The following is an 8,538-nucleotide window of genomic DNA, read 5'->3' as shown; positions in this document are numbered from 1 at the left end:
CTCCTTAAGACACGCCCACGGGCCCAATGTCTGTCTTAGGCTTGTCCCCTCCCTCAGCTTCACCCTGCCCACTGCCACCCTTCCTAGCCATGCATCTGCAGTGCTACCTTGCTCTTTACTGGCTGTGTCCAGCCCAGCTCCTCGTTCACTAACTTTGGGCGCTTTATGTGGCGTACCATGAAGCATGCACTCCAGGTTTTCTTTTTTAGTCAATCCGGGCAATAGACCTAGGGCTTCCCACATGCTGAACTACCTTTTTACCAGCAAAGATAGCAGCAACTCTTTTATACCCAGCAAAGATAGCATTACCATATAGTTTTATACCCAATGTCTATTGCTGTGGTAAAACAACATGACCAAAATCAGCTACATGACCTACCGCCCAGGGGTGGCACCACCCACAGTAAGCTGGGCCCACCCCCAACAATTGTTAATCAAGAAGATGCACCACAGGCTTGCCCACAAAGATAGTGTCATAATTGTATGCCCAACAGAGCTGGCATCATCTCATAATTCTATGTCTAGCAAAACTATCTTTTGAAAAGCAAAGGTAAAATAATCCTTTCTTCTTTTCTGTTTCTTGTTTCACCTTTAAAAGACTCACACTGTAGCCAATCTGGCCTCAAGCTTAGGGCAATCTTCCTGCTCAGCCTCTGGATATTGGGATTGGAGGTATCTTGACACAATAATGATTTTTTTTTCTATTATAAAAAAAGGTAAATAGGGCTAGGTTAGAGTTCAGTGTATGAGGTCCTAGGTTTGATCTCCAGCACCGAAAGAAAATAGTTAAATAGCCATCTGTTACTAGTGGACTTGTACTAAGGAGATGGTAACGCAACCCATCAACTCATATATAAGGAAGGTATCCATTTGGATCCATACAACCCAAGGAAGACCTGGATAGATTTTAAATGTTCACTGAAAACCTTAAAGCAACCACTGACAAGAAAATCAAGGAGATAACACAGGGTTGCAGTGTAAGGAGGCAGAAAACAGTAGAAATGTGGGCATGGGGGAAAAATTGGGATGGAAGGCTTAAGTCCAATAAGACCACATAAAATAAATGATTTAAATATGGGAAAGCAGGCTGGAGAGATGGCTCAGCATTTAAGAGAGCGCTTATTGACTCTGGGTTTGACTCCCAGCACCCATGTGGTGGTTCATGCCATTCATAACTTCCCATTCCAGGGGATCCAATGCCCTCCTTAGATCTCCACAGGCCCGAGCCAAATATGTGGTTAATGTATTTACATGCAGGCAAAACACACATAAAGTAAATAAATCTTTTAAAATACTAAATATGTGTGGAAAAGCAGTGGCTAGCAAGACGAACACAAAGCCATACATATATGTGCATGCCTCTAGGCTGTGTGTGATGTTGCATGCCTTAAGTCTCAGCACGCAGGTGCAGAGATAGTTGGATCTCTGTGAGTGTGAAGCCCCTGATCTACATAATGAGTTCCAGGCCAGTAGGGCCACACAGTGAGACCCTGTGTCAAAACAACCTCCTTGAGTGACAAATATGGATTATATCTGTAATTGCAGCACTTAGGGTTGCAGAAAGGTTGCTATAAACTTGAAGGTAGAGTGAGTTCCAGGTATGCTGGGATACAGAGTGAACTTTGCCTTGAAAACAAAGCAAAAAGTTCATTTTAATTAGAGAGGGCATAAACAATAGATCAGTGAAAGGATTCCATTCAAGTCTAGCCCAGCGAACCAGTGAGTTTATTTGGGGTTATTACAGAAACATGAGTGACTCAGGCAGTTATACCAAAAGTCCCACCCTAGTCAATTCATACATAACCTTGGGGAGGGGAAGTGACACATACACTCTGACAATGCCCACTTTTGACAGCCTCACGTGGTGGTCACAGTTGCTCTGCGTTTGGAAATGGTTATGCTACACGTTAAGATGGGGTAGGAACAGCACCCTGAACTATGTAAACAGTCCCATGGAATCTGTTAAAGAACAAAACTAGGAAATTCAACCAGGTTGCAGAATCCAACAACATGGAGGTAACGGTATATATTTATATACCAACAACAAACTTGTAGACACCAAAATGAAATGCAATAACATTTACAACTATTCAAAAGTGCATTTAGGTATAAATCTAAAAACCTGAATTAGGAACATGGATACTGGAAGTTACACCCTATAGATACTGAAGATCTAGATATTTACTGTTGAGAAACATAACAGTAACCAGTTTCCCCAAAGTAATTGGTTTAATGAAATTCTTATTAAAATCTAACAAAATTTTATTATAATTCTAACTTATTCTAAAATGTTTTTTTTAGTAATTATTTTATTTTCTGTACATAGGTGTTTGGCCTGTATGTATGCCTGCATACCATTTGCATGCCTGGTGCCCACAGAGGCCAGAAGAGGGTATCAGACCCCTCTGCTTGTGACCCTGCCATATGGCTGCTGGAAATTGAACCTGGGTCCTCTTCAAGAGCAAACAGTGCTCTTAACCATTGATTCATCTCTCTAGACCCACTTATTCTAAATTTAAAGGAAAGACAAATTTGAATAGCTATGAGTTTGATAAGAGAGCTATCAGCAAGTAAAGGATCCTTCTAGGAAGCCTGATTATTTGACTTCAATCTCTAGGTTCCAGTTTGTGGTAGGTGAAAAATGATTCCCACAGTGGTACTCTGACCTCCACACATGCCATGGTACACACATATGGACATACGGTCACACTAAATAAATATATTTTACAAGTTTGATAAGGGACTAAAACGGAAAGAATGTGTAATATCAGAAAAGAAATAGTCACAAAGATTAATGAGACAGAGCAGAGAGCAAAGAGCAGTCTCCCACAAGCAGGCCAGTTGACTACACAAAACCCACTCAACTGAGAATGGTCCTTTCAACAATGGGCAGAGAAAGGGAATCTCAACACAAACCTTGAGTCTTACATGAAGCTTAACTTAACAAAAACCATAAGCTTTATTTATAGGAGAGTGAAGGCAAGCCAGACACAATGTCACATACATTGAACCTTAGGTATGGGAGGCAGAGGCAGGTGACTATCTGTGAGTTTGAGGGTAGCCTGGTCTACATAGACCCTGTCCTTTTTTTTTTTTTTTTTTTTTTTATGTTTCTTAGGTTAATACCAGTATCCAGATTTACTTTTTAAAAGTTGTTAAACTGGGGGACCTGGAGCTATGGCCCAGTGGTTAAGAGCATATATTGTTCTTCCTGAGGACCTGAGTTTGGATGTCAGTATCTGTCGGGTGGCTTCCAACTACCAGTAACTCCAGGAGATCTGATGCCCTGTGACCTCTACAGGCAGATACCACCATGTCTGGCTTTCTGCTAAAATGAAATGCACCAAGAGCAGTGGTTTTATTCTTAGTGTCTGAGATGACTTCAAGAAAGGCAAGCACCACCCAGACTGAGGCAGGGTAGAAAGTCGGGGAAACCACCTGGCTTGAGAAGGAGAAGGAGCTCCTTACTCAGGAATAGAACCTCTCCCTGCTGGGCATCATGTCACATTTCTTTAGTCCCAGCACTTGGGAAGCAAGTGGAGCTCAAGCTAGTCTAGTCTACAGACCGTGTTCCAGACCAGTCAGAGCTACATAGTGAAACCCTGTCTAAAAAACAAAAACAACAAAACTAAGTATCAAGATTTTCGGCATGATGAGTCACATTTGCCACAAAAGCAGCTAACCTAAAGTTAATACTCCTTTCAGAGAAGTATTGTGTGTTAAAGGTAGCAGTAACCCAGGCTTAAGGCCTGATTGTGTATGACCTTGAGTAGCACCTCATTTTTTTTTTTCCAGAGAATCTCAAACAACACTTTGTCTCCTGTAAAGCTATCCCCCTACCTTCCTGTATCCCTGTGGGCTAGACTTTTACCATATCAAATGTAATCCTGTCAGTACCCCTCAAAAACCACACAGTGATCTCACGTAGGTTTCCTAGCAACCCTCACAAATAGTAACTGCAAACCTACCCAAATCATATAAATGACTATTCTAAAAACAATGAGCTGCAACTCTTCTTTCAATGAGGCCACACCGTACTTTCCTATGTGTCTTACTTTATTCTGAGCCTCTCCTTTTCTCCTAAACAGCCTGCTGAAGCCTATATTAAAACACCCTTTCCTCCCCAATATTTTGTTTCCAGTACATCCCAACTTCAGTTTCCCCTCCCTCCCAGGCCTCTTCCCCAGATCCACTCCTCTGCTTCCCCTGCAGGCCTCCCAAGAATAGCTACTGAACAAGGTACAATAAGACTAGGCACAAACCCTCATATCAAGGCTAGGAGAGGCAACCCAGTAGCAGGAAGAGGATCCTAAGGACAGAGGAAAGGGTCAGATACATCCCACCTGAACAAAACACTGATAGCATCGGTGTTAAGAACAACAATTAATAAATGGGACCTCATGAAACTGAAAAGCTTCCATAAGGCCAAGGATACTGTCAATAGGACAAAACTACAGAATGGAAAAAGATTTTCACCAATTCCACATTTGAAAGAGGGCTAATATCCAGAATAGATAAAGAGCTTAAGAAACTAGTTATCAAACAAGAAAACAAATAATCCAATTAAAAATGGGGTACATATCTAAACAGAAATAGAGGAAACTCATATGGCTAAGAAACACTTAAGAAATGTTCAATATCTTTATCCATAAGCAAAAGGCAAATCAAAACTACTTCTAAGGGCCAGTGATATAGTTCATCAGTAACAGTGCTTGCTACCAAACACAGCAGCCCTAGTTTGATTCCTAGTACCCACAGATGGGGGGAAAAAAAGAGAACCCCTTCCCACAAGTTGACCTCTGACCTTTCATAGACATACTGTGGCACATACACACCTGCAACACAAATGTTCGTCAGTGTATGAGTGAGTGGATAAATACAATAAATTTTAAAAGTATATACAGCCAGTCCTGAGATCTTTTTTAGCATTGAAGCCATCCCAGTTTAGCCTCAGTTGAGGTTCCTGAAATTATGCACTTTTTTACATTGCTGTGAAGTGCACTGGGGAGATGTGCCTCCTGAGAGGACAAACGGCTTCTTTCCATGCTGAAGAATGGGCTGTTTTTCTAAGGCATCCATGTTGCATTAGTTCTGATTTTCTTGCTACTATGGAGGTTTGGCCCTGTCTTCCCTGGATCTGCTTAGCTTCTTGTGTATATGAGCATGTGTGGGTGTGTGTACCTTTGCTTGTACACACATGTGTAGAGGAGTTGGGACTTCATTTTGTTGTTTCCACGCACTACCAGATGGACCTTCTGAGTTCCTGAAGAATAGGTCATGTGATAGCATTGCTGTCAAGACACAGAGCAGTTGCAGATCCCCAGGTTGTTCCCTGGGTTGCCTTTTCCACCCGTGTCCCAGCCTAGCCACCCTGATCTTCCTTTTCTCAAAATACCACCATATGTAGCCACTCCATGATAACAGACTCAGGATGGCCCTGGCCTTACAAACATGGGCAGTGCTTCTTAGAGCCTGCCTTACTGCTTTTCCCAACCTCCAGCTCTTACAGCACTGGGAAACTGCCTACTCTGGTGCTAGCCTGAGTAGGGCCACAAACCTCAATAGCTCAGTCCCTGCTCCCAGGAGCCCATTTTCTTTCCTGAGTGTGATTTTATCCCCTCAAACAAAGCTGGCCCTGGCTGTTGCTGGGTAGGTGGTGACTGTACAAGTCACTTGAAAAGTGCTAGATTTACTAAGGGGATGGGTCTTTTGCTTGCCACCTGTTATGTCTTCATGGCCGAGTTGCTCTACATCCAGTCTTGTGTCATTTGGCACATAGCACAGTTTTCCTGTCCTCATAGGCTCCGATTTGTTCAGGGACAAAGAACCCAGGCAGCCTTGTTTCTCTTGCACCCAGGTTGTCAGGCTTCGCAAGGCTAACAGATGGCCACAAAGTCTCCTGAAGGGCATAGATGAGGTCAGCATGCATGTGAGGCCTAGCATCCTTTACTAGGTTTATCAAGTAGCGGATGGCACAAGACCTTTAGGTCAGTCCGTCTGGTAGCTGTGGGGGCAGAGGATAGCAGTAGCCAGTGTGAGCAGTCAGTCATATGAAGCCTGCACCTTGACAGGGGCCAGACCCTCTACCTCACCAGGCTTATGTGGAGCCACACACAAAGCCCTCTGCTCAGTTCTTTGTTCCCTGAAGCTTCATTTCCGGTAAGTAAATGTGTTCTGTAGTGTCACCCCTCCCCCTGAAACCAGTAGTAACACAGCAAGGCAAAACAGAGCAGGCAAGCCATTACATGGCTGTCCCAGGATATACTTATTTCATTTCCCATTTTCTTGATTATGAGCACCTGGGATTACAAACCTACAATGAGCTTTTTTTTTTTTTAAAAACTTGTTTCACTGTAATCCAGGCTAGTCCTGAACTCTTGTCTTTCTACCTCACTCAGGTGTTCACGGGTTCTGGGATTGAAGAATACACCACACCATACCTGGTGAGCTTGTTCTGTTAACTTTTCCTGAGAAGATGTGAATATGTGTTTACCCTATAGGGTGACACTGACAACAAAACAAACAGTTCTACCAAAGTCCAGCTTGGTGGACCAATGAATTGATCAGGCCTACTTACGACTCCAAATCACTGCAAAGTCTCACACCATGTGGATGGCCACCTTATGGAAGCTGTACCATGGAGTCCTGCCTTCAGTTAACTACTTCCTGTATGCTCTAGCATTACACAAGACCATAAGAGAGCAAGGAGTATCAGCACCATTACTCTAGACTGACTATCCTAGTATTGCCGTTTAGTTGCTATGGCTACCAAACCAAGTTCATCTGCACTCTTAAGATGGCATCATGTTATGCTCAGAGGAAAAAGACCTAACACAGTTTTTTTTTGTTTGTTTGTTTTTTTAAGGTAGATACAAAACCACAGTACTCTTTTTGAGACAGGGTGTCTATGCAACCCTGGCCTTAAACTCAAAGAGATCTGTCTGCTTATGAAGCATGTGCCACCAAGCCCTTCTGTAAGCAAGTTTTGGTGAATGTGTAATGCTTTTGGGGAATTATCCAGTTTACTGACAAATCAAAAATAACCCAATAAACCTATGATACTGTACAATCCCAATTTTCTTAATTAAAAAAAGATAATAGTGTTATGGTTGGGTCTGAAATGTCCCCCACAGGCTAAAGTGTTTGAGTACTTGTTCAACACAGCTGGTGGTGCTGTTCTGGGAGCTAATAAAACATTTTAAGAGGGACCTAAGAGGTTGACATTTAACAAGTCAGGAGATGGGTATAGCCCAGCTGTGTTCTAGATCCTGAGAAATGCTGCTTGATTCACTAAATGTGAACAGGACATGTCACAAGCTCTGAATCACAGCTGCTCCAGGCTCCATGATGGATGGAATCCCCCTGAAACCACCAATCAGAATCAGTCCTCCCTTCCATGTTACATTGTCACAGCAATGAGTAAAGTTAGTAATACATAAGGGTACATCAAGCATTACTAAGTCTGCTGGGTGTAAAACTGGCTGGGTATCTGGATCTTTCCTCCACACAACAGTTTTGCTAAGAGCCCTACATATGTATGCCGCTGTGGGAAGCAGGTTTGAGGTATAGTACCCACCAGCTGCCTTCCCAGTGATTGCTGCCCTTGGTATGACTTTAGCCCTCTGCCTCCTCAGCTGTGCATGTCAGGCGTTTCCTAGCCTGATCCATAGCCAGTCTCTACTGCTTTCCCTGGGACAGACATCACTGCTTCCCTGTTATTAGACTTGGTAATGGCATGTCCTGGCTGGTTTTGAAGGGCTCTAGCATGGTAGAGGATACTACTGACACACCCCTAATGGCTCTTTTCATTTCCCCTAATTTGCCTTCTCAACTAAGAGCTTCGTCCACATAACCCTTGCAGTAGGTTTCACAGAGCTTTGGGATAAACGGATGACATAACCCAGCCAAAACACATGGGACCTGTGGGGTAATGGTATCAGTCCCTGACCCCAGAACTTAGGCGGCTGAAGCAAGATTGCTGTGAATTTGGGGCTGTTTAGTGAGACCATCTCAAAACAAAAAAACAACAAAAAAGGTGTTATGGCTGTCAGAGGCAGCTTTGGTGAGTGAGTTGCCTTCAGCCTCCAAATCCCAGGAAACACTTCAGCTGGGTGCAGGTCAGGACCATCTTGCCAAGTTCTTGCTGCACTGGGTAACTATGTGGGGATATAGTAGGTGGGTTTAGGTCCAAGTCTTTGCAGCTGGTGGCAGTCAAGGGCAGGGTCACCAGAGTGGTTGCTCTACAACCAGCTCAGCTCCTTTTAAAAAGCCGGCAGTGAAGGGCTGGACTCTACTCATGGCATCCTACCTCATGTTCCACAGATTGCCTTCTGTGACACCTTCAGGCTTCCTGTATGCCCATGAACCTGCAGTCAGGGTTCTGCATAGGATACCAGCCAGCACATTACTCTCTGGGCCCTGATAACACAAAGTAGGCAGCATCCAACACAGGAAGTTGGGGCTGCCTGTTGGGGGTGGGATGTCTTTGCCTGCACCTGTGGTAACTAGAGGTCAAGGCTGAGTGAAGAGAGAGACAAG

This window comes from Psammomys obesus, unplaced genomic scaffold, assembly GCF_907164565.1.
Source record: "Psammomys obesus unplaced genomic scaffold, mPsaObe1.curated_primary_1811, whole genome shotgun sequence".
In the NCBI taxonomy this organism is placed as follows: domain Eukaryota; kingdom Metazoa; phylum Chordata; class Mammalia; order Rodentia; family Muridae; genus Psammomys; species Psammomys obesus.
Note: the sequence above shows the minus strand (reverse complement) of the source record.